General features: G+C 37.5%; 1 protein-coding gene and 1 pseudogene across 1 annotated transcript in view; one reads left to right on the forward strand and one right to left on the reverse strand.

Moving 5' to 3' along the window:
• Positions 1-11,257: 11,257 nt before the first annotated feature.
• LOC124993670 (translocon-associated protein subunit delta-like) lies at positions 11,258-11,910 on the reverse strand (annotated as a pseudogene).
• Positions 11,911-18,676: 6,766 nt separating this feature from the next.
• LOC124992354 (cell surface glycoprotein CD200 receptor 4-like) overlaps positions 18,677-26,826 on the forward strand; it is a 73,150-nt gene continuing 65,000 nt past the window's right edge. The window contains exon 1 of the mRNA XM_047563059.1: positions 18,677-18,736. The gene's annotated coding sequence lies outside the window, so the exon portion shown is untranslated. The remainder of the gene's footprint in view (positions 18,737-26,826) is intronic.

Genomic DNA, 26,826 nt, shown 5'->3' on the forward strand with positions numbered 1-26,826 from the left:
AATTTTTTCGTTGTTTTCTGAACCATAAAATGTCCTAGGCTTCTCCTGTACCTTTATTGCCTCTGATCTAGAATAAACCATTTCCCTAAAAGCCCTGATTCCTTTTGGTGGGAAATGGTGTAAGAATCACTATCTGGATTTTGGGTGTGCTCATCACTGGAGTGTGCTCATTATCTCAGAGTGGCATTGTTTTTAGGATGAGCTTTCTCTTGGCTACTGTTTGTCTTTTAATCTCTATCCTTTTCACCCTTTTAATCTCTGTCTTTCCATGTCCCAAAGATTTAGATGAGTTCTTTTGTTAAGTATCACATAACTGAGTTTTAAATATCAAAAATGACAATTTTGATATTATGTTTATATGCTTAAATATTTAAGTATTAATAAACTATATGTTTACTCAGAATTTTCTATATAGCTCCTTTGTTCTTTTCTTGCTTCCTTTTGGATGTACAGTCTCTAAACTTCTATTTTTTTTGTACTAGAAATTACTCATTCAACTTCTATTCCTTTGAGATTGTCATTCAAAATTTAACATTCATGCTTAAAATCAGAGTTTAATTGATACTACCACTTACACAGTTAAGTGACCTGACAACATTTTAACTCCAATTATTCCTTCTTTTATTTTAGAGTTATTGTCATGTAATATTGAAAATTTAAGCTGACATGGTGGCACATGATTGTAATCCCAGCGACTCTGGAGGCTGAGGCAGATCTCAGGTTCAAATTTAGCCTCAGCAAGAGCAAGGCACCAAGCAACTCAGTGAGACCTTGTCTCTAAATAAAATACAAAATAGGGTTGGGCATGTGGCTCAGTGGTGGAGTGTCCCTGAGTTCAATCCTGAAAAAAGAAAATTTATCATCTTTTCAAAACCATTCTGTAGCCCAACTAGATATTACTTAACCAAATATCAGCTTACTAAGCTAGATATTAATATTAGTGGTTTAAAAAGCTTGACCCACCCATTTACCATTTTTTTTTCTTCCTCAGTGTTAGACTTTTCTTTGGGGCTCATTTTCTGTTTTCTTTTTCTTGTTTTTAAGGGTATTGTTCAAAAGTTCAGGTAGAAAAGGTCTGTATTAGTAAGATCTGTCTCAGTTTTTGTTTCTCTACAAAACAGGTCTTCATTTTCTCATTTAAAAAAAATATTTTCCAGATGGACTACTTTCTTTCTCCCCCTTTTTCTCTTTCTTTTCTTTTTCTTATTGCTGGGGCTCAGGGCTGTGAGCATGTTTATCAAGTACTTCTCCACTAAACTAGATTCCCAGACCATCTTTTTAATTTTATTTTTTTTTTGTTTGAAATTTTTTTGTGCATCGTGAATCTGAGGATTTAACTTTAGTTTTTTTTTTTAATTACTATTGGAAAATCTGTAGTTATTATCCCTGGTAATATTAAATTTCACCATTTTTATCTGTTCTCTTTTTTTGAAATCTGTTGAAGTGTTCACATTCTCTGTTCCTTGACTAAACATCTTTTTTTTTTTTTGTAAATAAATGGGATACATGTTGTTTCTTTGTACATGGCGTAAAGGCATACCATTTGTGTAATCATAAATTTACATAGGGTAATGTTGTTTGATTCATTCTGTTATTTTTTTCCCTTCCCCCCCACCCCTCCCACCCCTCTTTTCCCTCTATACAGTCCTTCCTTCCTCCATTCTTGCCCCCCTCCCTAACCCTAACTCTAACCCTAACACTAACCCCTCCCACCCACCATTATGTGTCATCATCCACTTATTAGCGATATCATTTGTCCTTTGGTTTTTTGAGATTGGCTTATCTCACTTAGCATGATATTCTCCAGTTTCATCCATTTGCCTGCAATTGCCATAATTTTATCATTCTTTATGGCTGAGTAATATTCCATTGTAGATATATACCACATTTTCTTTATCCATTCATCAATTGAAGGACATCTAGGTTGGTTCCACAATCTGGCTGTTGTGAACTGAGCAGCTATGAACATTGATGTGGCTGTATCTCTGTAATATGCTGATTTTAAGTCCTTTGGGTATAGGCCAAGGAGTGGGATAGCTGGGTCAAATGGTGGTTCCATTCCAAGTTTTCTAAGGAATCTCCACACTGCTTTCCAGAGTGGCTGCACTAATTTGCAGCCCCACCAGCAATGTGTGAGTGTACCTTTTTCCCCACATCCTCGCCAACACCTGTTGTTGCTTGTATTCTTGATAATCGCCATTCTAATTGGGGCGAGATGGAATCTTAGGGTGGTTTTGATTTGCATTTCTCTTATTACTAAAGATGTTGAACATTTTTCCATATGTTTTTGATTGCTTGTAGGTCTTCTTCTGTGAAGTGTCTATTCATTTCCTTAGCCCATTTGTCGATTGGATTATTTGCATTCTTGGTGTAGAGTTTTTTGAGTTCTTTATAGATTCTGGAGATTAGTGCTCTATCTGAAGTATGATTGGCAAAGATTTTCTCCCACTCTGTAGGCTCTTTCTTCGCATTGCTGATAGTTTCCTTTGCTGAGAGAAAGCTTTTTAGTTTGAATCTATCCCAGTTATTAATTCTTGCTTTTATTTCTCGTGCTATGGGAGTCCTGTTGAGGAAGTCTGGTCCTAAGCTGACATGATGAAGCTCTGGACCTACTTTTTCTGCTATAAGATGCAAGGTCTCTGGTCTGATTCCAAGATCCTTAATCCATTTTGAGTTTAGTTTCGTGCATGTTGAGAGATATGGGTTTAGTTTCATTCTGTTGCATATGGATTTCCAATTCTCCCAGCACCATTTGTTGAAGAGGCTATCTTTTCTCCATTGCATATTTTTGGCCCCTTTGTATAGTATGAGAAAATTGTATTTATTTGGGTTTGTATCCGTGTCCTCTATTCTGTACCATTGATCCACCTTTCTATTTTGGTACCAATACTATGCCGTTTTTGTTACTATTGCTTTGTAGTAGAGTTGAAGATCTGGTATTGCGATACCCCCTGCTTCACTCTTTCTGCCAAGGATTGCTTTAGCTATTCTGGGTTTTTTATTCTTCCAGATGAATTTCATAATTTCTTGCTCTATTTCTGTAAGATACATCATTGGGATTTTAATTGGAATTGCATTGAATCTGTATAGAACTTTTGGTAGTATGGCCATTTTGACAATATTAATTCTTCCTATCCAAGAACATGGGAGATCTTTCCATCTTCTAAGGTTTTCTTGAATTTCTTTCTTTAGTGTTCTGTAGTTCTCATTGAAGAGGTCTTTCACCTCTTTTGTGAGATTGATTCCCAAGTATTTTATTTTTTTCGAAGCTATTGTGAATGGGGTAGTTTTCCTAATTTCTCTTTCTGAAGATTCATCGCTTATGTATAAAAATGCTTAGATTTATGTGCATTGATCTTATATCCCGCTACTTTACTGAATTCACTAATGAGATCTAAAAGTTTTCTGGTGGAATTTCCTGGTTCCTCTAACTATAAAATCATATCATCAGCAAATAGGGATAGTTTGAGTTCTTCTTTTCCTATTCGTATCCCTTTAATTTCTTTGGTCTGTCTAATTGCTCTGGCTAGAGTTTCAAGGACGATATTGAATAGAAGTGGTGAAAGAGGGCATCCCTGCCTTGTTCCAGTTTTTAGGGGGAATGCTTTCAGTTTTTCACCATTTAGAATGATATTAGCCATGGGCTTAGCATAGATGGCCTTTACAATGTTAAGGAATGTTCCCACTATCCCTATTTTTTCTAGTGTTTTGAGCATGAAGGGGTGCTGTATTTTATCAAATGCTTTCTCTGCATCTATTGAAATAATCATGTGATTCTTGACTTTAAGTCTATTGATATGGTGAATTACATTTATTGATTTCGTGATGTTGAACCAACCTTGCATCCCTGGGATGAAACCCACTTGATCATGGTGCACTATCTTTTTAATATGTTTTTGTATGCGATTTGCTAAAATTTTGTTGAGAATTTTTGCGTCGATGTTCATTAAGGATATTGGTCTGAAATTTTCTTTCCTCGATGTGTCTCTGTCTGGTTTAGGTATTGGGGTAATATTGGCTTCATAGAATGATTTTGGGAGGGTTCCCTCCTCTTCTATTTTCAGGAATACTTTGAGAAGTATTGGAATGAACTCTTCTTTAAAGGTTTTGTAGAACTCAGCTGAGAACCCATTTGGTCCTGGACTTTTCTTTGTTGGTAGGCTTTTGATGACTTCTTCTATTTCAATACTTGAAATTGGTCTATTTAAATTGTGTATGTCCTCCTCGTTCAGTTTAGGCAATTCATATGTCTCTAGAAACCTGTTGATGTCTTCAAAATTTTCTATTTTGTTGGAGTATAGATTTTCAAAATAGCTTCTAATTATGTTTTGTATTTCAGTCGTGTCTGTTGTGATATTTCCTTGTTCATTCCGAATTTTAGTGATTTGGGTTTTCTCTCATCTTCTCTTTGTTAGTGTGGCTAAAGGTTTATCAATTTTGTTTATTTTTTCAAAGAACCAACTATTTATTTTGTAAATTTTTTGTATTGTTTCTTTTGTTTCAATTTCGTTGATTTCAGCTCTGAGTTTAACTATTTCCTGTCTTCTACTACTCTTGGTGTTGGTCTGTTCTTCTTTTTCTAGGGCTTTGAGCTGTAGTGTTAGGTTGTTTATTTGTTGAGTTTTATTTCTTTTATTAAATGCGCTCCATGAAATAAATTTTCCTCTAAGTACTGCTTTCATAGTGTCCCAGAGATTTTGATATGATGTTTCTTTGTTCTCATTTACCTCTAAGAATTTTTTAATTTCCTTCCTAATATCTTCTGTCATCCATTCATCATATAATAGCATATTGTTTAATCTCCAGGTGTTAGAGTAGTTTCTGTTTTTTACTCTTTCATTTATTTCTAACTTCAATCCATTATGATCTGATAGAATACAAGGTAGTGTCTCTATCTTCTTGTATTTGCTGACATTAGCTTTGTGGCATAATATATGGTCTATTTTAGAGAAGGATCAATGTGCTGCTGAGAAGAAAGTGTATTCGCTCTTGGTTGGATGGTATATTCTATAAATGTCTGTTAAGTCTGAATTATTGATTGTGTTATTGAGATCTATGTTTTCTTTGTTCAATTTTTGTTTGGAAGATCTGTCCAGTGGTGAGAGAGGCGTGTTAAAATCACCTAGTATTATTGTGTTATGGTCTATTTGGTTTCTAAAATTGAGAAGGATTTGTTTAACATACATGGATGAGCCACTGTTTGGGGCATAGATGTATATGATTGTTATGTCTTGCTGATTTATGCTTCCCTTAAGCAGTATGAAATGTCCTTCTTTATCCCTTCTGACTAACATTGGCTTGAAGTCCACATTATCTGAAATGAGGATGGATACTCCAGCTTTTTTGCTGAGTCCATGTGCATGGTATGTTTTTCCCCATCCTTTCACCTTTAGTCTATGTGTATCTCTTTCTATGAGGTGAGTCTCTTGCAGGCAACATATTGTTGGATCATTCTTTTTAATCCAATCTGCCAGTCTATGTCTTTTGATTGATGAATTCAGGCCATTAACATTCAGGGTTATTATTGAGATATGATTTGTATTCCCAGTCGTTTGGTTCATATTTAAAATTTTATTTATTTATTTATTTATTTATTTATTTATTTATTTTTTGACACAACTTGGTTCCTCCTTTATTTGACAGTTCCTTTAGGATAATTCCTCCCTTTGCTGATTTGCTTCTTTGTTTTTTAACTCTTCCTCATGGAATATTTTGCTGAGAATGTTCTGTAATGCTGGCTTTCTTTTTGTAAATTCTTTTAGCTTTTGTTTATCATGGAAGGATCTTATTTCATCATCAAATTTGAAGGTAAGTTTTGGTGGTATAAGATTCTTGGTTGGCATCCATCCATTTTCTTTCAGAGCTTGAAAAATGTTGTTCCAGGCCCTTGTAGCTTTTAGGGTCTGGATTGAAAAATCTGCTGATATCCGTATTGGTTTCCCCCTGAATGTAATTTGGTTCTTTTCTCTCACAGTCTTTATAATTCTGTCTTTATTTTGTATGTTAGTTATTTTCATTATAATGTGCCTTGGTGTGGGTCTGTTGTAATTTTGTGTATTTGGAGTCCTATAAGCCTCTTGGACTTGATTTTCCATTTCATTCTTCAGATTTGGGAAATTTTCTGATATTATTTCATTGAATAGATTGTTCATTCCTTTGGTTTGTTTCTCTAAGCCTTCCTCAATCCCAATAATTCTCAAATTTGGCCTTTTCATGATATCCCATAGTTCTTGCAGATTCTGTTCATGATTTCTTACAATCTTCTCTGTTTGTTCAACTTTGTTTTTGAGGTTAAATATTTTGTCTTCAATATCTGAAGTTCTGTCTTTCAGGTGTTCTATCCTATTGGTTATGCTTTCTATGGAGTTCTTAATTTGGTTTATTGTTTCCTTCATTTCAAGGATTTCTGTTTTTTTTTTTTTTTCAATATCTCTAACTCTTTATTGAAATGATCTTTTGCTTCCTGTATTTGCTCTGTTAACTGTCGATTGGTGCGATCATTCAATGCCTGCATTTGCTCTTTCATCTCATCGTTTGCTTCCCTAATCATTTTAATTATGTACATTCTGAATTCCCTTTCTGTCATTTCTTCTGCCATGCTGTCGTTGGATTCTATTGATGTAACATCTAGATTTGTTTGGGGCATTTTCTTCCCTTGTTTTCTCATATTGTTCAGGAATCAGTGGGTCATTAAGATATTGCAGATTTCCTCTATCGACTTATAATGTCCCTGAAGATTGCTAGTATATCCCCTCTTACCCTTCAGTAGCCTGAAGTCTTGGAGGAAGTTGATAATGTGGAGCTCCACGAAGAAGCTGCCTCTCTAGGGGTGGTGACCCTCAGGTGGGGTATATTCCCTGCTAGTGGGCAGAAGTGCCTCCACTTGTTGACCAATGGTCATCCAAAGGGGAACTAGGCTGCGGGCTGAGGCAAGGCCTGTTTGTGCCTGTGTCTCTGGTTTTACCGTCCTTGTGGGAAAACCTCACCCGGCAGGGAAGACTCACCTGGTGGGGAGGTCTCGCTGGTCAGTTCCCCTCCTAGAGGTTCCCCTCAATCTACAACTACCGCCTGGGCTGGGCTGTCTTCCTCTGCAACGTTCCCAGGGGCCTGGACCTACCTCCTGGGCCTGGGAGCCTCACCCTTCGCAGGCGAGTCTCCTTAGGCTGCCTCTCCCAGAGAATCTGCCCGCAGCCCGGGAAACTTCACTCCGCCCCTAGGCGTGTCTGTGTGGCTCTTCCAGCAAGAAGCTGGTCCTGGGACCCTGCTCTGTACCTATCGCCTGGCTATGCGGCCCCTCCTCCGAGCCGCCACCTGGAGCCCCGTACAATAGCTCTGAGACCCAGAGACCCGCCACACACCTCCTCCTCCGGACAGCCGCCCGGTTTCCGACGCAGTCACTAGGAGTCCAAGCAACTCACTTCGCCGTCTCCTCTCCCGCCAACCACCCGTAGCCCTAGGCAGTCACTCCAAGTCCAAGTGACCCGCCCTGTTCCTCCTCCTCCTCCTTGGGGTAGCCCCCCGGGTGTTCAGGAGCGGTGGCTCTGAGACCAAGTGTCCCACCGCGCTCCTCCTCCAGGCAGGCCACCGGTGTTCAGGAGCTTTGAGTCCAATCAACTCACCACTCGCCTCCTCCTCTGGCAACCGCCTGTGGCTCTGATGCAGTCACTCCTAGACCAAGCGACCCACCGCACTTCTCCTCTTCCTCTGGGCAACCCCCCCGGTGTTCAGGAGCGGTCATTCTGGGTCTAAACAGCTCGCCACGCAGCTCCTCCTCAGGCAGACGCCCGGAGCCCCAGTGGTCGCTCCAAGTCTGAGCGCTGTGCTGAGCCACCTCCTCTACAATGATCCCAGTTGTCCCTAAACATCTTTTTAATAATTCCAAAACCTTGTCCTTCCGTGTAGCAGGTTTTTGTGATTTATTCGGATCTCCCTAGAGACTACCAATGTATCTTCACCTTTGTCTAATCTACTGTTTGTTATTCATTAATTTTAAATAAATATTAAAAAAATAAATATTAAATTTGATTCTACAAGTTTTATTTAGTTCCTTTAAAATATTTTTTCATGTTTGAATGACATTTTGGATTTCTGCAAACATGTTAAACTCAGTTATTTTATAAGCTCATTAAATATACATTGTCCAAATTTGTTTGAAAGTTATAATACTTAAATCTTTTGACAGGTTTGTTTATTTTGCTTTCTGTCACCTCCACATATGGATATTTGTCTTTTTTAGTTTTTTAAATAAATTTTGAATTTTAAATAACTTTGTGATCTTATGTTTGGCTGTCTATATCTGTGAGAACCACATGGGAAATGGGGTGAGGGAAGGTTCTTTCAAAAGACTCACTCTTCCTACCAAGTGTTACCAAGCTGGGGCCACTGTAATTGATTTTCTTAGCTTAGAGTTTCTTAGATAACATAGATAATAAAAATTCAACTCTTAAACCAGTGTTATGGTGATGAATTCATGGTAGAGACCTTTTCCAAATCTCTTTTCTTCACCCAGATCTTAGTGTATGACAAATAACTTCATCTTCCTCTCTTAATACTTGGATTTATTTAAAGTTTATCCCAGCCTTTTTTGTTTGTTTGTTTGTATTTGTTTTTTGGGAGTTGTGTGTTGGTAATTAACTCCTTACCTTGTGTGGTTCAAGGTTTTCTTCTTCCTCGAAGGTCATTAAAATTCATGTCTATAGATTCCAACTACCACTTTCAGGATATTCTTTGAATTACCTCCATCTTCTCCATCTTTCCAGTCCATATTCTTGCTTCTTTTCAGTTTGGATTCCAGAAATTCTCCTTAATTTCCTGTGAGCTCAACTAAGCTTTAAAACCAACTTTTTTTTTGGTATTCTATTCCTCATTTTTGGTGTTTTTAGTTGACTATTTTTCAGAATATACAATTAACAATGTCCAGAAATTGAAGTTCTAAATAGAATAAAATTTTTTGTCTATTTCCTACACTAGTTCTCTCAGGGATCAGTTGTTTTGCTTCCTAGTGTGTACGTGTCTGTGTGTCTGTGCTTCTCTCTTTCCACGGTATTGGTTTCCTTAAGCAGCTGATGCTGGTGAGAGAGATTGAGGAGTTTAGTAGCTAAGAGTACAGACTAGAGTTAGACTGGATTTGATTCTTATCTCTTCCATTTCTTATATATTTGACAAGGAACAGATGGTAGTGATAGGTGGTCAATTGTACTGAAATGGCAATATTTGAGGATTAGTTGAACTAAAATGTAAACATCTACCAGTTCTTGGTAGATGCTATAGATTTTACTAGCATGACTTGTATGAATGTTACCTGAATGCTATACTAACCACAGGATTTTTGGGAAGTGTGAGTGAAGGCAAGCAAATAACCAGGCTTCCCCAAAGGTAAAGATAGGGACTGTGGACCAGTTTTCATCAGGATGCTGTGATTACTTTAAATAGAGAGCAGTTTAGTGGATCTCCTATGTGAGATGGCATATTTGCTAAAACTGATATAATGAAGTACCACAGAATTGAAATGCTTAACCAACAGAAGTTTATTGTCTCACATTTCTAGAGGCTAGGAGCCCCAAATTGAGGTAGGGTTTCTTTTTCTTTTTTTTTTTTTTATCATTGTATACAAATGGGATACATGTTGTTTCTCTATTTGTACATGGAGTCAAGGCATACCATTTGTGTAATCATACGTTTACATAGGGCAATGATGTTTGATTCATTATTTTTTTCCCTTCCCCCCCACCCCTCCCACCCCTCTTTCCCCTCTATACAGTCCTTCTTTCCTTCATTCTTACCACACTCCTTATCCCTAACCCTAAACCTAACCCTAAACCTAATGCTAACCCCTCCCACCCCCCAATATATGTCCTCATCCACTTATCAGCGAGATCATTCGTCCTTTAGTTTTTTGAGATTGGCTTATCTCACTTAGCATGATATTCTCCAATTTCATCCATTTGCCTGCAAATGCCATAATTTTATCATTCTTCATTGCGGAGTAATATTCCATTGTATAAATATGCCACAGTTTCTTTATCCATTCATCAACTGATGGGCATCTAGGTTGGTTCCACCATCTGGCTATGGTAAATTGAGCAGCAATGAACATTGATGTGGCTGTATCTCTGTAGTATGCTGATTTTAAGTCCTTTGGGTATAGGCCAAGGAGTGGGATAGCTGGGTCAAATGGTGTTTCCATTCCAAGCTTTCTGAGGAATCTCCATACTGCTTTCCAGAGTGGCTGCACTAATTTGCAACCCCACCAGCAATGTATGAGTGTTCCTTTTTCACCACATCCTCGCCAACACCTATTGTTGCTTGTGTTCTTGATAATCACCATTCTAATTGGGGTGAGATGGAATCTTAGGGTAGTTTTGATTTGCATTTCCCTTATTACTAGAGATGTTGAACATTTTTTCATATATCTGTTGATTGCTTGTAGATCTTCTTCTGTGAAGTGTCTGTTCATTTCCTTAGCCCATTTGTTGATTGGATTATTTGTATTCTTCGTGTAGAGTTTTTTGAGTTCTTTATAGATTCTGGAAATTAGTGCTCTATCTGAAGTATGGTTGGCAAAGATTTTCTCCCACTCTGTAGGCTCTCTCTTCACATTGCTGATAGTTTCCTTTGCTGAGAGAAAGCTTTTTAGTTTGAATCTATCCTAGTTGTTGATTCTTGCTTTTATTTCTTGTGCTATGGGAGTCCTGTTAAGGAAGTCTTCCTTCTGAGAGCTGAGAGGAAAGGATCCATTCCATGCTTCTCTCCTTGTCTTGTAGAAGGTCACCTTTATGCTCACATAATATTCTCCCTATATGCATGTCTCTGTCCAAATTTCCCACTTTTATTAGGATGCCAGTCATATTGAAATAAGACTCATTCTCATGACCTCATCTTAACTTGATTTTCTCTATAATAACACTATATTCAAATAAGGTTACATCCTAAGAAACTGGTGGTTAAGATTTTAACACATGAATACTGAGAAGACACCATTCAACCCATGAGATAACAGTGCCTTTTCATTCCTCCCCATCCAGTGCAGCAGAGGATGATTTTCTCCAGTCTACAAATTTGCCACCATAGATCCCTTGTTTCATTTAAAGTCCGATGATCTCTATGAATTTTGGATGGGTGCAAATAGGACTCACAATCTCTACTTTAGAAGGTGGAAGAAGCTTGCTAATACTGTATCCTGCTTTCTTCATTTATTAGTTCTAACAGCTTTTGTTGAATCTCTAGGGTTTTCTTTTCTTTTCTTTTCTTTTTTTTTAATCATGACAGCCAGTGACTGTTTATTGAAAGAAGCAAAGGAGAGCTGGGGTGCCATCCACAGGCCTGGATGTGGCTCTTTGCAATGAAGGCCAGGTAGTAGATCACTAGGCCAATTACTGCGGCCAGTACCTCAGTGGAGACCCAGGGCCCATGCTAGGCACCCGGAAGGTCCACGCTGACTGTAAACAGGGGTGGGATGATTGAAATGTCCTCGTTATTTCTCTGAGCCTTCCTTAGGAGGCTGTAGGACTCCTCATCAAAGAATCTAACCTTAGAGGTGCCTGCATGGGTGCTCTTATGGTCTAAGCTCCAGGACACCTGATAACGGCCCACATCCTGGCCCCTGGTGACAGGGAACAGTTTTCCACTGACATCAGCATAAAGAGCCATGTTCTGGACCCTGTTCTTGCATGTCAGGGAGGTCTCCACTATGAAGACAGTCTCGGTGGAAATGACAGCATCTGAAGTGGTGTAGTAGGAAGGGGTGGGGCTCCACACAGGTCTGAGCAGAGAGAGGCCTGACAGCAGGAGTAGCGCCAGGAAGCGCGACGCGTAAGCGGCCACGGCAGCCAATCGCGCCCAGGCGGGCGGGGTCGGGCCTCCAGATGTCGCTGGCGGCACTCCTCTAGGGTTTTCTGTATATAAAATCATGTAATCTGAAAACAGGGACAATTTTATTTCTTCCTTTCTGATTTGGATTCTTTTTTACTTGTTTTTCATGCTTAATTTCTTTGGCTAGAACTTCCAATACTATGTTAAATTGAAGTAATGAGAGTGAGCATTCCTTGATCTCAGTGGAAAAACTTCTGGTTTTTCACCATTAACTCTAATGTTTCCTGTGGGCTTTCCATACATGATCTTTATTAGGTTGAGGTACATTCCTTCTAAATCTAGCTTGTAGAAAGTTTTAAAAAAATTGTGAATGGGTGTTGAATTTTTATCAAATGTGTTTTCTGTATCTGTTGAGATGAACACATGATTTTTATCCTGTGGTAATGTGGTATATCCCAGTCACACACACAAAACACCGATTTGTTAATATTTATATGTTGAGCTATTCTTGTATCCCAGAGATAAATCTCAAATGACTATGGTATATGATCTTTTTAAAATGCTGTCGAATTAATTTGCTAATGTTTCCTTTAGGATTTTGGTATCTAACTTCTTCAGGGATATTCTCCTGTAGTTTTCTTTTCTTGTGGTGCCTTTGGATCTGGCATCAAGGTAATGCTAGCCTCACAAAATGAAGCTGGAAGAGTTCCCTCCTCTGCAATTTTTTTTTGAAGACTTTGAGAAGGAGTGCCACTAATTAGTCTTTATATGTTGGGTAGAAGTTTCCAGTGAAACTATCTGTTCCTGAGATTTTCTGTAAGATTTTTTTTTTTTTTAATTACAATTCAATCTCAGCACTAGTTGTGGCCTGTTTAGACTTTCTAGTTACTCATGAAGATGGTATGTTTCTAGAAATTTATCCTTTTCATTTAGGTTCTCCAGTTTGCTGATATAATTGTTATAGTGGTCTCATGATATTTTTTTTAAGCAATATCAGTTGTAAAGTTTCCTCTTTCATTTCTGATATTATTTAATTGTATCTTCTCTCTTTTGTTAGTTGAGTTAAAAGTATCAATTTTATCTTTTAAAAAAAAACCCTGATTTTAGTCTTGTTGAGTTTTTCTGTTCTCTATTTTGTGTATTTTTGCTCTAATTTCTATTACTTCCTTCCTTCTGCTAACATAGGGTTTAGTTTGTTCTTATGAAGGAGGGATGAGGGCACAGAACAAATGGAAAGCGTAAGATTATTGCCTGTTCAAGGAAGATGTCAGGAGAATTTATGAGCAGAAACTTTAGCCTACTGGTCAGCTACCTCAGTCTTCATCTTCACACTCCATTGAAAAATGGCAAGAGACAACATAATTCATATTGATTTAGCCAGAAAAAAAGTTAAAAAGAATAAAAAAGAAATAAAAAGTATAAAGTAGGAGAAGCTAACACTCACTTAAGTAGAGAATTGTTTGCACTGTCTTTTTTAGTATTTCACTTTTAAATATTTTGTGTCTCACTGTTTCATACTCTTACAGGGAGAGATCATGCTTAATTTCTATTGTAAATTACCAAAAAAAAAATTCATAAAACACACAAGCAAAATACAATGAAAGATAAGGGAAACTACCCATGAAAAGATCTTATTTTTTTTCTTCTTCTACTGCACTGTCTTTGACTGACTTCAGATAAGCTGCTTAAACTTTCTCTCTTCTTTCTTATTTATAAAAGTGAACAAAGTGATAAGAATTATTTTGACATAGTGAAGATCATTGCAATTGAGTATGAATCATACATGTTTCTATGGAGATAAAGAAATGTAGGAAAGTGATTCTCAGGATGCATATAAATAAATAAATAAATAAAGGTCTATCAATAACTAAAAAATATACATATATGTATATTTGTAGGTATATTTAAAAAAAGAAATGTAGGAAAATGAAGAAAAGGAAATTTGATCTTTATCACCTCAACTCTGCAAACAGAAAATGTTTGTTTTTAAATTGCTCATGAACCAAAACTACAAAAGGCTAATAAAGCGAGGGATATTTCACCACTGCTAATGATACAGCAAAGAAAAGTAAAAGACTGTGGGGCAGGGAGAAAATCATGATGAGAAAATACACTAGAACATTTCCCACTAGAATGTTTTATGTTTTTAAAAATGCTCCTCTTTCTTCTTCTCTTCCTTAATTCCTTGGATAAGAATTTTAGAAGAGTCATTGAATGGGGGGCTACTCTTACAAGCTTCCAGATAATGCTGACACTGCTGATCTGTAGATCATACTTGATTAGCAAGGCTTCAAGGAAGTCTTATTATTTGAAAAGACAGGCTTATGATAATTCTTAGGATATATCATTGCACCATACTAAAAACAAGTAAATAGTTAAAAGGAAATTCCCACATAAATGCAAATATCTTTATAAATGGGCATGTGCTATTTAATCCACTTTAGGGGGAAATTGATTAATTAATTAATTAATTCTTGCAGAGGTGGTCAGGAGGGAGGCAATATGATGTAGAAAAGGCCTGACCATTCTCTGTGCTCTCTCTTACTGACTGGGTTTGAATCTGCTCTGTTCCTTTGGAGGCAGACTCTGCATCTGTAAAATGGGATGGTTATTTTACCCTCTCAGAGAGTTTTTTAGTATGGAATGCAGAAATGCCTCTCACAGGGTAGGTGCTCAATAATTATTTTCTTCTCTCTTTCCCACCTTATCTTTTAAAGAATTTATTTATATATTTATAAATAACTAATGTTTTTACATTCAAACCAACTTCAATATTTATGTCTGATTATCATTTCCTCATACTCTTCATTTCAGGGACTTTGAATGATCAAGGAAGATAGTGAGAATAATACTGATGTTAAATTGGACATTGAGACTTAGAGCTATCTCCTACTAGTAATATTTGTCAAATTATCTCATATCAGTTTCCTCAGAGTAAAATGAGGGCAATGTTTTCTCTCTCAATGGGATGGTGTAAAGTAAGTGTAAGTAAATATTAAACTACTGCATGCTAGAAAATAGTGAATCACCACTATTAACTACTAAGTATCCTTTGCTTACTATGCTTGCTTCCTCTAGATTGTCTTCATCTATCATAAATGTTCTTGAACAGCTGGGCACAAATTTGTACACATGCATTTTCTTTCCCAGAGGATGTATTTATATTTATTCCCATTTATCACTTTAACCAATGAAGAAAAATGAACTAGGGTGAGCTTAATGATCATTGGCCTTAAGTCATGTGATGATTACACAGTGAATGAATACAAACTTTTGTTTTGAGACTTAGCCTAGTGTTTCATGATACATGGGGAAATGAATTCATGGAGAAGTGATAAAACTAAAAACAAAATAATAAAGTAAATCAAAACTCATTAATTGAAAGAAATCTTTATTTTAAAATTGTATAATTCTTAAATTTCTGATTTTTGATGTTAAAATATCTCTTTAAAAAATAAATGGCTGGTGCGAGTAATTTTTAAGTGTCTTCACTTTAAAATATTTCCATTATTTTTTTAGCAATTGATAACACACCATCATCTAAGTACCTTTATTCTAGAATAGAAGAATACCACCTTAAACAAGTGTCGATGCTCAGGTTATCTAGAGAATGTGCATATAGAAAAATGACTATGAGTCAGTAAAAGATTATATTTAGAGATCTCTCTACTCATCTTTGTTTTAGTTTTTCTTTTTATTTTCTTTCTTCCCCTGCATCCACCTCCCTCTTTCCCTTCTCCCCCTCTTTTCTTCCTTCTTTTCCTTCCTTTTAGCTGATTTAGTTTCTCTGGTATTAAGGAGATAAAGATACATTAGAAAGATTTTGAAGTGACACGTTTGAGACCTAGTTTGCAAGTACCCTAATTGTAGATCCAAGGGAAACATAGAACTAAGGTGAGTGGGGGATCAAGAAAACAAACAAGCAAAAGTAAATACCAAAAAACTGAGGAAGGAAACCAACATTTATCAGGTTCTGCTCCTAATTCATTTTAACTACTTCCCTTTATGGTCCCTTCTCTGTGAGTCCTTTCTGCACTTCTATTACACAAGGAGTGGAATATTTAAGTAGTGTTCTTGTCAATCGTCTTCTGTATAAGAGTCTTTTTTCACTCTTTGCCTCCAGGAAACATCTCTGCATTTGCACCTTAGCAATTCATCCATGTTCAAAAATCTTGGAGTTGGTTATCCTGTTGTTTTAATCTCCCAGCACTCAGCAATGCTCCTTCAGATACAGGTGGCCCTGGCAGTGCCCAGCAGTACAGGACAGGAGTGTCAGCTGTTCTATCCAGAAAGGTGCTGTCTCTTACCCACTTTCCAGGCCTTACCCTAACTTATTATCCTTCCCCTGGATAGTAACCTGATCTTCCAACCCAACCCCTATACTTAGACTCTTCTTCAGAGACATCTTTCATGATGCAAGGAAATCATTTCATAAAATAATCCTTCTGTCAAAACCTTCCTCCTATTTCCAGACTTTTCAGTAGCTCCTTACTTATTCTGTCCACTGGATGAAGTATTTATTCTTGAGCACAGAGATCTAGACCTCTGTTAACCAACCCATCTTGAAAACTCTCTTCTTATTGTATATGCCTTTCTCATCTGGCCCCACTAAATTGCTACCATGGACTCAGTTTGTCCTTCATCTATGTGTGAGCTTGCCTCACACAATTCTTCTTTCAGTAGCTACACCTCAAAGATTCAGTTCTAAAGTCATCTTCTGTTTGACTTGAGATAGTCAATACTGGGTCATTTATGTCTCACTTATGCTTCTTTAGACAGTGGTATGCAAGGTAAATTACATGCTTATTAAATTTTAGGTTTTTAGTTATTCAGTAGAGAAGAGACATGTGGTTTGTATCTGTAGTTATATGCATATGGGCACTCATATTTATATCAAGTGGATCTATGAAGGATATTATTTAATATTTATCTTTAGGCATTAAAAGTGTTTTAGGTAAAAGATGTTGTTAGTGAGCAACATTGAATAGTGCCCTCTAAAATGATGTATTCATGGAGATCTTTATCAATTCTTTCTTCCTATGTCTAGTGTTATGATCTGGACTGGATCATCCTCCAAAGACTCAGGTACATAAAAGCTTGGTCCCTAATGCAGTGATGTCCAGAAGTGAGTTTTTAGGAAATGATTGGATCATGAGGGATTTAACCTCATCAGTGGATTAATCCATTTCATGGATTAATCATTTGAATGGATTATTGAGAAGTGGGACCTAGTTAGAGGAAGTAGGTCACTAGAAGCATGCCCTGGAAGGGTTTATCTTGTCTTTGGTTCCTTATTATTATTTTCTTTCTCCCTCTTTCTTTCTCTCTGCTTCCTGGTTGCCATGAGCTGAGAAGCTTTCCTCTACTATAAAGTTCTGCCTGTCTTCAGGCCCAAAGCAATGGAACCAGCGAACAACGGACCGAAATCATGAACCAGAATAAACTTCTCCTTCTTTTTAAATTGTTTTTTTTTTTTTCTCAGTTATTTGTCACAGAGACAGAAAATTGATTAACATATCTAGTTAATACTTACCTGTTGATACAAGTAGCTACAAAGGCTGTGACCGCTTGCCTTTCCTATGCTCCTCACAATGGTGATGCTAACAACATGGGAAATAGTCTTTAGAGACAAACCTTCCCGCATCAGAGTTTGCAGGTGAGATAGAAGTGAGATGATAGAAATGAACTGTGCTGACAAGAGAATAACCTTGGCCTTCAGACAGAACTGAATCTTGCCCTTCAGAGTGGTTTGGTGGCCATCACTCATGGATATTGAGTGTGTATTCTTCCAATGCTCAACTGAGAATTCCAACATAGCCACCACCTTGTTGTGTGGGTAAAGAAGCCCATCCATCGGCAGAATGATACACCTGTCCAGGTCTAGAATTGAGAGACAAAATTTGCCCAAGATTCTTGGAAGTATGATTTTTCTTTTGACTTTTTTTTGGATAATTCATGTCACCTATTCCAATGATTCAAATTTACTAATGTTGATATCTGTTGAGCACTTATTACACATTAGGTGCTTATCTAGGTATTCAAGTATATTAATTCATTTAATTCTCATAAGTGTAATTATGATTAACTTTATTTTACAGAAACTGAAGCATAGAGGTGCTAAGCACCCTATTTCATTATATCTAAGATACAGATTATTTTTCACATGTTAATATCTCAAAAAAGAGATGTGTATGTCAGAGCCACAGTAGGAGGCAAGTTACACACCCTAGCTGGATAATTTGAGGAGTTTATTAAAGAGGTGTGTACTTTACAAATATATGGTCAATTCAATGGTTGGAAAACAATAAAAAGAGATACTGAGATCTCTGAAATTTGTCACCTCTGGGAGACATTTCACTCCTTGGCCTCAAGTTTCAAAATAAAGGAATATGGAGAAAGTAGGATTTTTGTTTTTGTTTTTGTTTTGAGAGGTCTGGCTCTAAGAATGATTATAGTAGTGAGATAGAGAAACTCATAACATCTCCACAGGAATAACATTCTGACCTCAATGCCAGTTTTACGGCCAGTGTTTTCATAGGGCACAGAGAAAGTTACACAACTAGGAAACAGGAGTGGCAGAATTTGAAGTCAGATAATCTGACTGTAGAGGAATGCCCTTACCTAACATTCACTAATACTCCTCACTAACCATGCATGAATTCTTGCTTTGTAAAAATTAAACTTGAATCAACTTTCTGTCTCTTTTATGGTCTTCAGAGGTGGCCTTTCTTTCAAGGAAAAACAAAACTTAAGTATGCAAAATCAACAGAATAGATCTTTTGGGCCACGGAAGGAAATTGCATCACTGGGCATGAACCTTAGATTAACAGGACAGTGACCATGAGAAGCACATACACTGGGTGGATGGCAATTTGTCTCATGTGACCTGCTGTATTTTACACTTAGGACAAAAGTCTGATCAGAGGTAAGTATGCTTGTAGTTACTGATCTGATTATGAAAACTTCTTCATTCACTAAATTAGCTCCTCAGGAAATTTTAATAGAATTACATTGGATTTTTGCATTCTGTTCTACAATTTATTATCTCTTTTATATTTTCCTTCTCTCTATATTTTATTGTTGCTGCAGGATTGGTCTTCTCAGATTAATCTTCCACTTGACTATTTCTTTTCAACTATCTACACTCTTTTTTAATCCATCATTGAGATTTAATCAATAACTTTATGTCTTATTTCTAAAATCTTTGTTCTTTCAGTTTACTTTCTCTCTTTTAAAGAAAATCACCTTAACCATATGTTATTTGATGATGGTTTTCATACTGTCCTATTATTTCTAGTTATTGGGATGCCAATTTTCCTGTTGATTGCTGTAAGAGAATTACAAAATTAAAGAACATTATGTTATATGGTAAATAGGTTGGGAAAACCAGAGAGTACTTTGCAAAGGAGATGAATTTTATACCAGCCCTGAAGGGTATGTAGGAGTTTAAAAAGTTAATTAGGCTGACACAGTCAAAAGAGGACAGTCTAAGTAAAGAGTTTTGCATATGCGAGGACAGAGAATCATGGAATTTCATGTTGGCTAAAGAAGAAACATGGTGTGGCGGGTGGGTGGTGAGTACAGCAGAGGTAACAAGGGGCTTCAGAAGCAGACAGACACCACAGATGAGCCCAGGGGCCAAGTGGGACTATGGTGAGAGAAGGTACAAGAGTAATTTAACTTTTCAGCTCCAGCTGATAATTTCCATTTGAAAATGAGAAGCTGGCACTATCAGATCTTTGTTTCTCAAGATAACTTGACATCTAGATTTTATATAAAACTTTAGTCATTTAAAAAATATATTAGCTTAAAACAAATATAAAGGTCTATAGTTCAAAGTAGTCCTATATTTAAAAATCTCTGGCTTGGTTATAAAACATTACAAATAAAGACTATAAAAAAGTTATAAAAAGCCATGTGTGGTGTTCTCAGGAGTTTGGATTTTACCCAATAGCAATGAAAGGAATGGAGGATCTCAAGTAAAGGAACAGCATAACCACAAGACATTTTGTTTGTTTTTGTATGGACTAGAATTAAAACAAGTTGGTGTCAAAGAGATCAGTCCGGAGCCTATTTTAACAGTCTGGGATGGGTATGATAAGTGCTGGGGCTTGGATATAAACAGTGAAAAATCTTAAATATTCAAAATACTTGGAAGATGTTTTAGTTATAGAATCAACAAAAATTTTATATCAATTAAATATGGGAGTTCAGTAGGGTTTGCTGATGACTGGATATTTTCCTTAATGTGGATGATATTGTCACTGATCACATAAGGAACATTGTTTGGGTGAATACATTTTGAGATGAGTTGGAAATACGTATGTAAAGCACAGGAAATGATGAATGAGATTCAGATTTGGAAGTAGTTTTCTCGTAAGCCATAGGAGTAAACGAAATTTCCCGGGCAGAGGATTGAGTTGGATAGAGAAACAGGCACAGGATGGAATCTGAAGAATGCCACGTTTTTAAGGGTGTGTCAGAGAAAAGAAACTAAAACAAGAGACAGAGTACAGTTAGTGGAGAAATAAAATCAATGGAAACCAAATAAAGAGTTGGAAGAAGAAAGCAGCAAAAATTTCAAGTTCCTTAAAGAGATTAGGTGGAATAGGAACTTAAAATTACCTTCAAAGTGACCATCACAAAGGCAGTTTCAATGGAGTGTTGTGGAGAGTAGTGGTACCACGTAGGAATGACAGGAGCTAACTCCTCTGTTTTTCTTTGAATTACTGTGAAACATATCCGGGAACATTTCGAAATACGTCAGGTTCCTTTGTGCAATATCACAGTACTAACAATATCCAAACAAATGTAACAGATTCCCCATTTATATCTCCATGTAGATTTCCATCCCCCTACAATCTACCTTCTTGACATATTCACTTGAATATTTAACAACTCAAATTCAACATGTCCCAGACAACTCCCCTTATCTTTCCAAACATGCTTCACTCCCAGATTTGTTTTTTTTTTTTAATTTTTTTAATTTTTTTACATTTACATAGGGTAATGATGTTTATTTTATATTTCCCCTCCCCCACCCCTCCCACCCCTCTTTTCCCTCTACACAGTCCTTCTTTCCTTCATTCTTGCCGCTCTCCTTAGCCTAACTCTAAACCTAACCCTAAACCTAATGCTAGCCCCTCCCATCCCCCCATTATATGTCCTCATCCGCTTATCAGCGAGATCATTCGTCCTTTAGTTTTTTGAGGTTGGCTTATCTCACTTAGCATGATATTCTCCAATTTCGACCATTTGCCTATAAATGCCATAATTTTATCATTCTTCATTGTGGAGTAATATTCCATTGTATAAATATGCCACAGTTTCTTTATCCATTCATCAACTGAAGGGCATCTAGGTTGGTTCCACAATCTGGCTATGGTGAATTGAGCAGCAATGAACATTGATGTGGCTGTATCTCTGTAGTATGCTGATTTTAAGTCCTTTGGGTATAGGCCAAGGAGTGGGATAGCTGGGTCAAATGGTGTTTCCATTCCAAGCTTTCTGAGGAATCTCCATACTGCTTTCCAGAGTGGCTGCACTAATTTGCAACCCCACCAGCAATGTATGAGTGTTCCTTTTTCACCACATCCTCGCCAACACCTATTGTTGCTTGTATTCTTGATAATCGCCATTCTAATTGGGGTGAGATGAAATCTTAGGGTAGTTTTGATTTGCATTTCCCTTATTACTAGGGATGTTGAACATTTTTTCATATATCTGTTGATTACTTGTACATCTTCTTCTGTGAAGTGTCTGTTCATTTCCTTAGCCCATTTGTTGATTGGATTATTTGTATTCTTCGTGTAGAGTTTTTTGAGTTCTTTATAGATTCTGGAAATTAGCGCTCTATCTGAGGTATGGTTGGCAAAGATATTCTCCCACTCTGTAGGCTCTCTCTTCACATTTCTGATAGTTTCCTTTGCTGAGAGAAAGCTTTTAAGTTTGAATCTATCCCAGTTGTTGATTCTTGCTTTTATTTCTTGTGCTATGGGAGTCCTGTTAAGGAAATCTGATCCTGAGCCAACAAGTTGAAGATTTGGACCTACTTTTTCTTCTATAAGATGCAGGGTCTCTGGTCTGATTCCGAGGTCCTTGATCCATTTTGAGTTGAGTTTTGTGTAGGGTGAGAGATAGGGGTTTAATTTCATTCTATTGCATATGGTTTTCCAGTTTTCCCAGCACCATTTGTTGAAGAGGCTATCTTTTCTCCATTGCATATTGTTGGAACCTTTGTCTAGTATGAGAAAATTGTATTTATTTGGGTTTGTGTCCATGTCCTCTATTCTGTACCATTGATCTACCTGTCTATTTTGGTACCAATACCATGCCGTTTTTGTTACTATTGCTTTGTAGTAGAGTTGAAGATGTGGTATTGCAATACCCCCTGCTTCGCTCTTGCTACTGAGGATTGCTTTAGCTATTCTAGGTTTTTTATTCTTCCAGATGAATTTCATAATTGCTTGCTCTATTTCTGCAAGGTACATCATTGGGATTTTAATTGGAATTGCATTGAATCTGTATAGCACTTTAGGTAGTAGAGCCATTTTGACGATATTAATTCTGCCTATCCAGGAACATGGGAGATCTTTCCATCTTCTAAGATTTTCTTTAATTTCTTTCTTTAGTGTTCTGTAGTTCTCATTGTAGAGGTCTTTCACCTCTTTTGTGAGACTGATTCCCAAGTATTTTATTTTTTTCGATGCTATTGTGAATGGGGTAGTTTTCCTAATTTCTCTTTCTGAAGATTCATCACTTATGTATAAAAATGCATTGGATTTATGAGCATTGATCTTGTAACCTGCTACTTTACTGAATTCACTTATGAGTTCTAAAAGTTTTCTGGTGGAATTTCCAGGTTCCTCTAAATATATAATCATGTCATCAGCGAACAGGGATAGTTTGAGTTCTTCTTTTCCTATTCGTATCCCTTTAATTTCTTTGGTTTGTCTGATTGCTCTGGCTAGAGTCTCAAGGACGATGTTGAATAGAAGCGGTGAAAGAGGGCATCCCTGCCTTGTTCCAGTTTTTAGGGGGAACGCTTTCAGTTTTTCACCATTTAGAATGATATTAGCCATGGGCTTAGCGTAGATGGCCTTTATAATGTTTAGGAATGTTCCACTACCCCAATTTTTTCTAGTGTTTTGAGCATGAAGGGATGCTGTATTTTATCAAATGCTTTTTCTGCATCTATTGAAATAATCATGTGATTCTTAACTTTAAGTCTGTTGATATGGTGAATGACATTTATTGATTTCCGAATGTTGAACCAACCTTGCATCCCTGGGATAAAACCCACTTGATCGTGGTGCACTATCTTTTTAATATATATTTGTATGCGATTTGCTAAAATTTTGTTGAGAATTTTTGCATCGATATTCATTAAGGATATTGGTCTGAAATTTTCTTTCCTTGATGTGTCTCTGTCTGGTTTAGGTATCAGGGTGATATTGGCTTCATAGAACGAGTTTGGTAGGGTTCCCTCCTCTTCCATTTCATGGAATAGTTTGAGAAGTATTGGAATGAGCTCTTCTTTAAAGGTTTTGTAGAACTCGGCTGAGAACCCATCTGGTCCTGGACTTTTCTTTGTTGGTAGGCTTTTGATGACCTCTTCTATTTCATTGCTTGAAATTGGTTTATTTAAGTTGTGTATGTCCTCCTCGTTCAGTTTAGGTAGTTCATATGTCTCTAGAAATTTGTTGATTTCTTCGAGGTTTTCTGTTTTGTTGGAGTATAGATTTTCGAAATAGCTTCTAATTATGTTTTGTATTTCACTCGTGTCTGTTGTGATGTTTCCTTGTTCATTCCGAATTTTAGTAATTTGAGTTTTCTCCCTCTTTCTCTTTGTTAGTGTGGCTAAGGGTTTATCAATTTTATTTATTTTTTCAAAGAACCAACTATTTATTTTGTTAATTTTTCCGATTGTTTCTTTTGTTTCGATTTCGTTGATTTCGGCTCTGATTTTAACTATTTCCTGTCTTCTACTACTTTTGGTATTGGTCTGCTCTTCTTTTTCTAGTGCTTTGAGCTGTAGTGTTAAGTCGTTTATTTGTTGATTTCTACTTCTTTTTTTGAATGCACCCCATGAAATAAATCTTCCTCTAAGTACTGCTTTCATAGTGTCCCAGAGATTTTGATATGATGTGTCTTTGTTCTCGTTTACTTCTAAGAATTTTTTTATTTCCCTCCTGATGTCTTCTGTTATCCATTCATCATATAATAGTGTATTATTTAATCTCCAGGTATTGGAGAAGTTTCTGTTTTTTATTCTGTCATTTATTTCTAATTTCAATCCATTATGATCTGATAGAGTACAAGGTAGTATCTCTATCTTCTTGTATTTCCTAACAGCAGCTTTGTGGCATAAAATATGGTCTATTTTAGAGAAGGATCCATGTGCTGCTGAGAAGAAAGTGTATTCGTTCTTTGTTGGATGGTATATTCTATATATGTCCGTTAAGTCTAAATTGCTGATTGTGTTGTTGAGATCTATAGTTTCTTTATTCAATTTTTGTTTGGACGATCTATCCAGTGGTGAGAGAGGTGTGTTAAAATCGCCTAGTATTATTGTGTTGTGGTCTATTTGAATTCTGTAATTGAGAAGGATTTGTTTGACGTACGTGGATGAGCCAATGTTCGGGGCATAGATATTTATGATTGTTATGTCTTGCTGGTTTATGCTTCCCTTAAGCAGCATGTAATGTCCTTCTTTATCCCTTCTGATTAGTTTTGGTTTGAAGTCCACATTATCTGAGATGAGGATGGATACTCCAGCTTTTTTGCTGTGTCCGTGTGCTTGGTATGTTTTTCCCCATCCTTTCACCTTTAGTCTATTGGTGTCTCTTTCTATGAGGTGAGTCTCTTGCAGGCAGCATATTGTTGGATTTTTCTTTTTAATCCAATCTGCCAGTCTGTGTCTTTTGATTGATGAATTCAGGCCATTAACATTCAGGGTTATTATTGTGATATGATTTGTATTCCCAGTCAATTGACTCATATTTGTTTTTGGCATGATTTGGTTTCTCCTTTATTTGGCTATTCCTTTAGGCTAGCGCCTCCTGTTGCTGATTTGCATCGTTGTTTTTCATCTCTTCCTCATGGAATATTTTGCTGAGAATGTTCTGTAATGCCGGCTTTCTTTTTGTAAATTCCTTTAGCTTTTGTTTATCATGGAAGGATCTTATTTCATCGTCAAATTTGAAGGTAAGTTTTGCTGGGTATAAGATTCTTGGTTGGCATCCGTTTTCTTTCAGGGCTTGGTATATGTTGTTCCAGGCCCTTCTAGCTTTTAGGGTCTGGATTGAAAAATCTGCTGATATTCTTATTGACTTCCCTCTGAATGTAATTTGATTCTTTTCTCTCGCGGCCTTTAAAATTCTTTCTTTATTTTGTATGTTAGGTATTTTCATAATAATGTACCTTGGTGTGGGTCTGTTGTAATTTTGTATGTTTGGAGTTCTATAAGCCTCTTGTACTTGGTTTTCCATTTCATTCTTCAGATTTGGGAAATTTTCTGTTATTATTTCATTGAATAGATTGTTCATTCCTTTGGTTTGTTTCTCTAAGCCTTCCTCAATCCCAATAATTCTTAAATTTGGCCTTTTCATGATATCCCATAATTCTTGTAGATTCTGTTCATGATTTCTTACCATCTTTTCTGTTTGGCCAACTTTGCTTTCAAGATTAAATAATTTGTCTTCAATGTCTGAGGTTCTGTCTTCCAGGTGTTCTATCCTATTGGTTATGCTTTCTATGGAGTTTTTAACTTGGTTTATTGTTTCCTTCATTTCAAGTATTTCAGTTTGTTTTTTTTTCAGTATCTCTAACTCTATTGAAATGATCTCTTGCTTCCCGTATTTGGTCTTTTAACTGTTGATTGGTGCGATCATTTAATGCCTGCATTTGCTCTTTCATCTCCTCCTTCAATGCCTGCATTTGCTCTTTCATCTCCTCATTAGCTTCCCTGATCGTTTTAATTACGTACATTCTGAACTCCCTTTCTGACATTTCTTCTGCTGTGCTGTCATTGGGTTTTATTGATGTAGTATCTAGGTTTGTTTGGGACATTTTCTTCCCTTGTTTTCTCATATTGGTCAGTTGTCAGTGGGACCCTGAGATATTGCAGTTTTCCGCTACTGGCTTATAGTGTCCCGGTAGATTTCCAGTGTATCACCTCCCAGCCTTCAGTAGCCTGATGTCTTGGAGGAATCTGATAAAGCAGCTCATCCGAAGAAAACTGCCCCTAGCCCCCTACTGGTTCCACGGTTTGGAACTGGCTCTGTGCGGAAATGCTCTCACTGTGGGCCTGCACCGTGCAGCTGGCCGTGTGGGAGGAACCCACTGCCGGAGTGTGGAAGGCTACCTTGGGAAGACTCTAGCTGCCCTGCCCGGCTCCAATAAGCCACCTCTATCTGGGCCTGCCACCCGGGCCGAGCTTTACCCAGTGGGCAGACTCACCCGTGGCTCTATTTCAGTCCGAGTCTCTCAATGCCTCCCCTTCTTAACTCCAGGGTTCTGGAGCGACTGGGGGTGCAGTCTCCCTCTAGGCCGCCATCTTGGATCGCCCCGTGAAGAGAGCCTGCAGCCGGAGTGGGCAGAGCCGCCTGAAGAGGTCTCTGGCTGCCCTGCCCTAATCCCAGAGGCTGTTTGCGGATCGCGGCTCTCCACTGGTTCGTTGCCGGAGTACGCTGCGCTGCAGGGGCTCCGGGACTCGGAGCTTGTTCTGGTCAGAAAGGCTCTCACTAGCGGGCCAGTTCCATTCCGAGAACCTGGAGAAGCTGGCTGTGTGGGCGGGGCCCACCGCCGGAGTGCGCAGGACTGCCTGTGGATGACTCTAGCTGCCCTGCCCGGCTCTGTTAAGCCACCTCTATCTGGGCCTGCCACCCGGACCGAGCTTTACCCAGTTGGCAGACTCACCCGTGGCTCTATTTCAGTCCGAGTCTCTCAATGCCTCCCCTTCTTAACTCCAGGGTTCTGGAGCGACTGGGGGTGCAGTCTCCCTCTAGGCCACCA

Source organism: Sciurus carolinensis, chromosome 9 (assembly GCF_902686445.1).
Source record: "Sciurus carolinensis chromosome 9, mSciCar1.2, whole genome shotgun sequence".
Classification (NCBI taxonomy): Eukaryota; Metazoa; Chordata; class Mammalia; order Rodentia; family Sciuridae; genus Sciurus; species Sciurus carolinensis.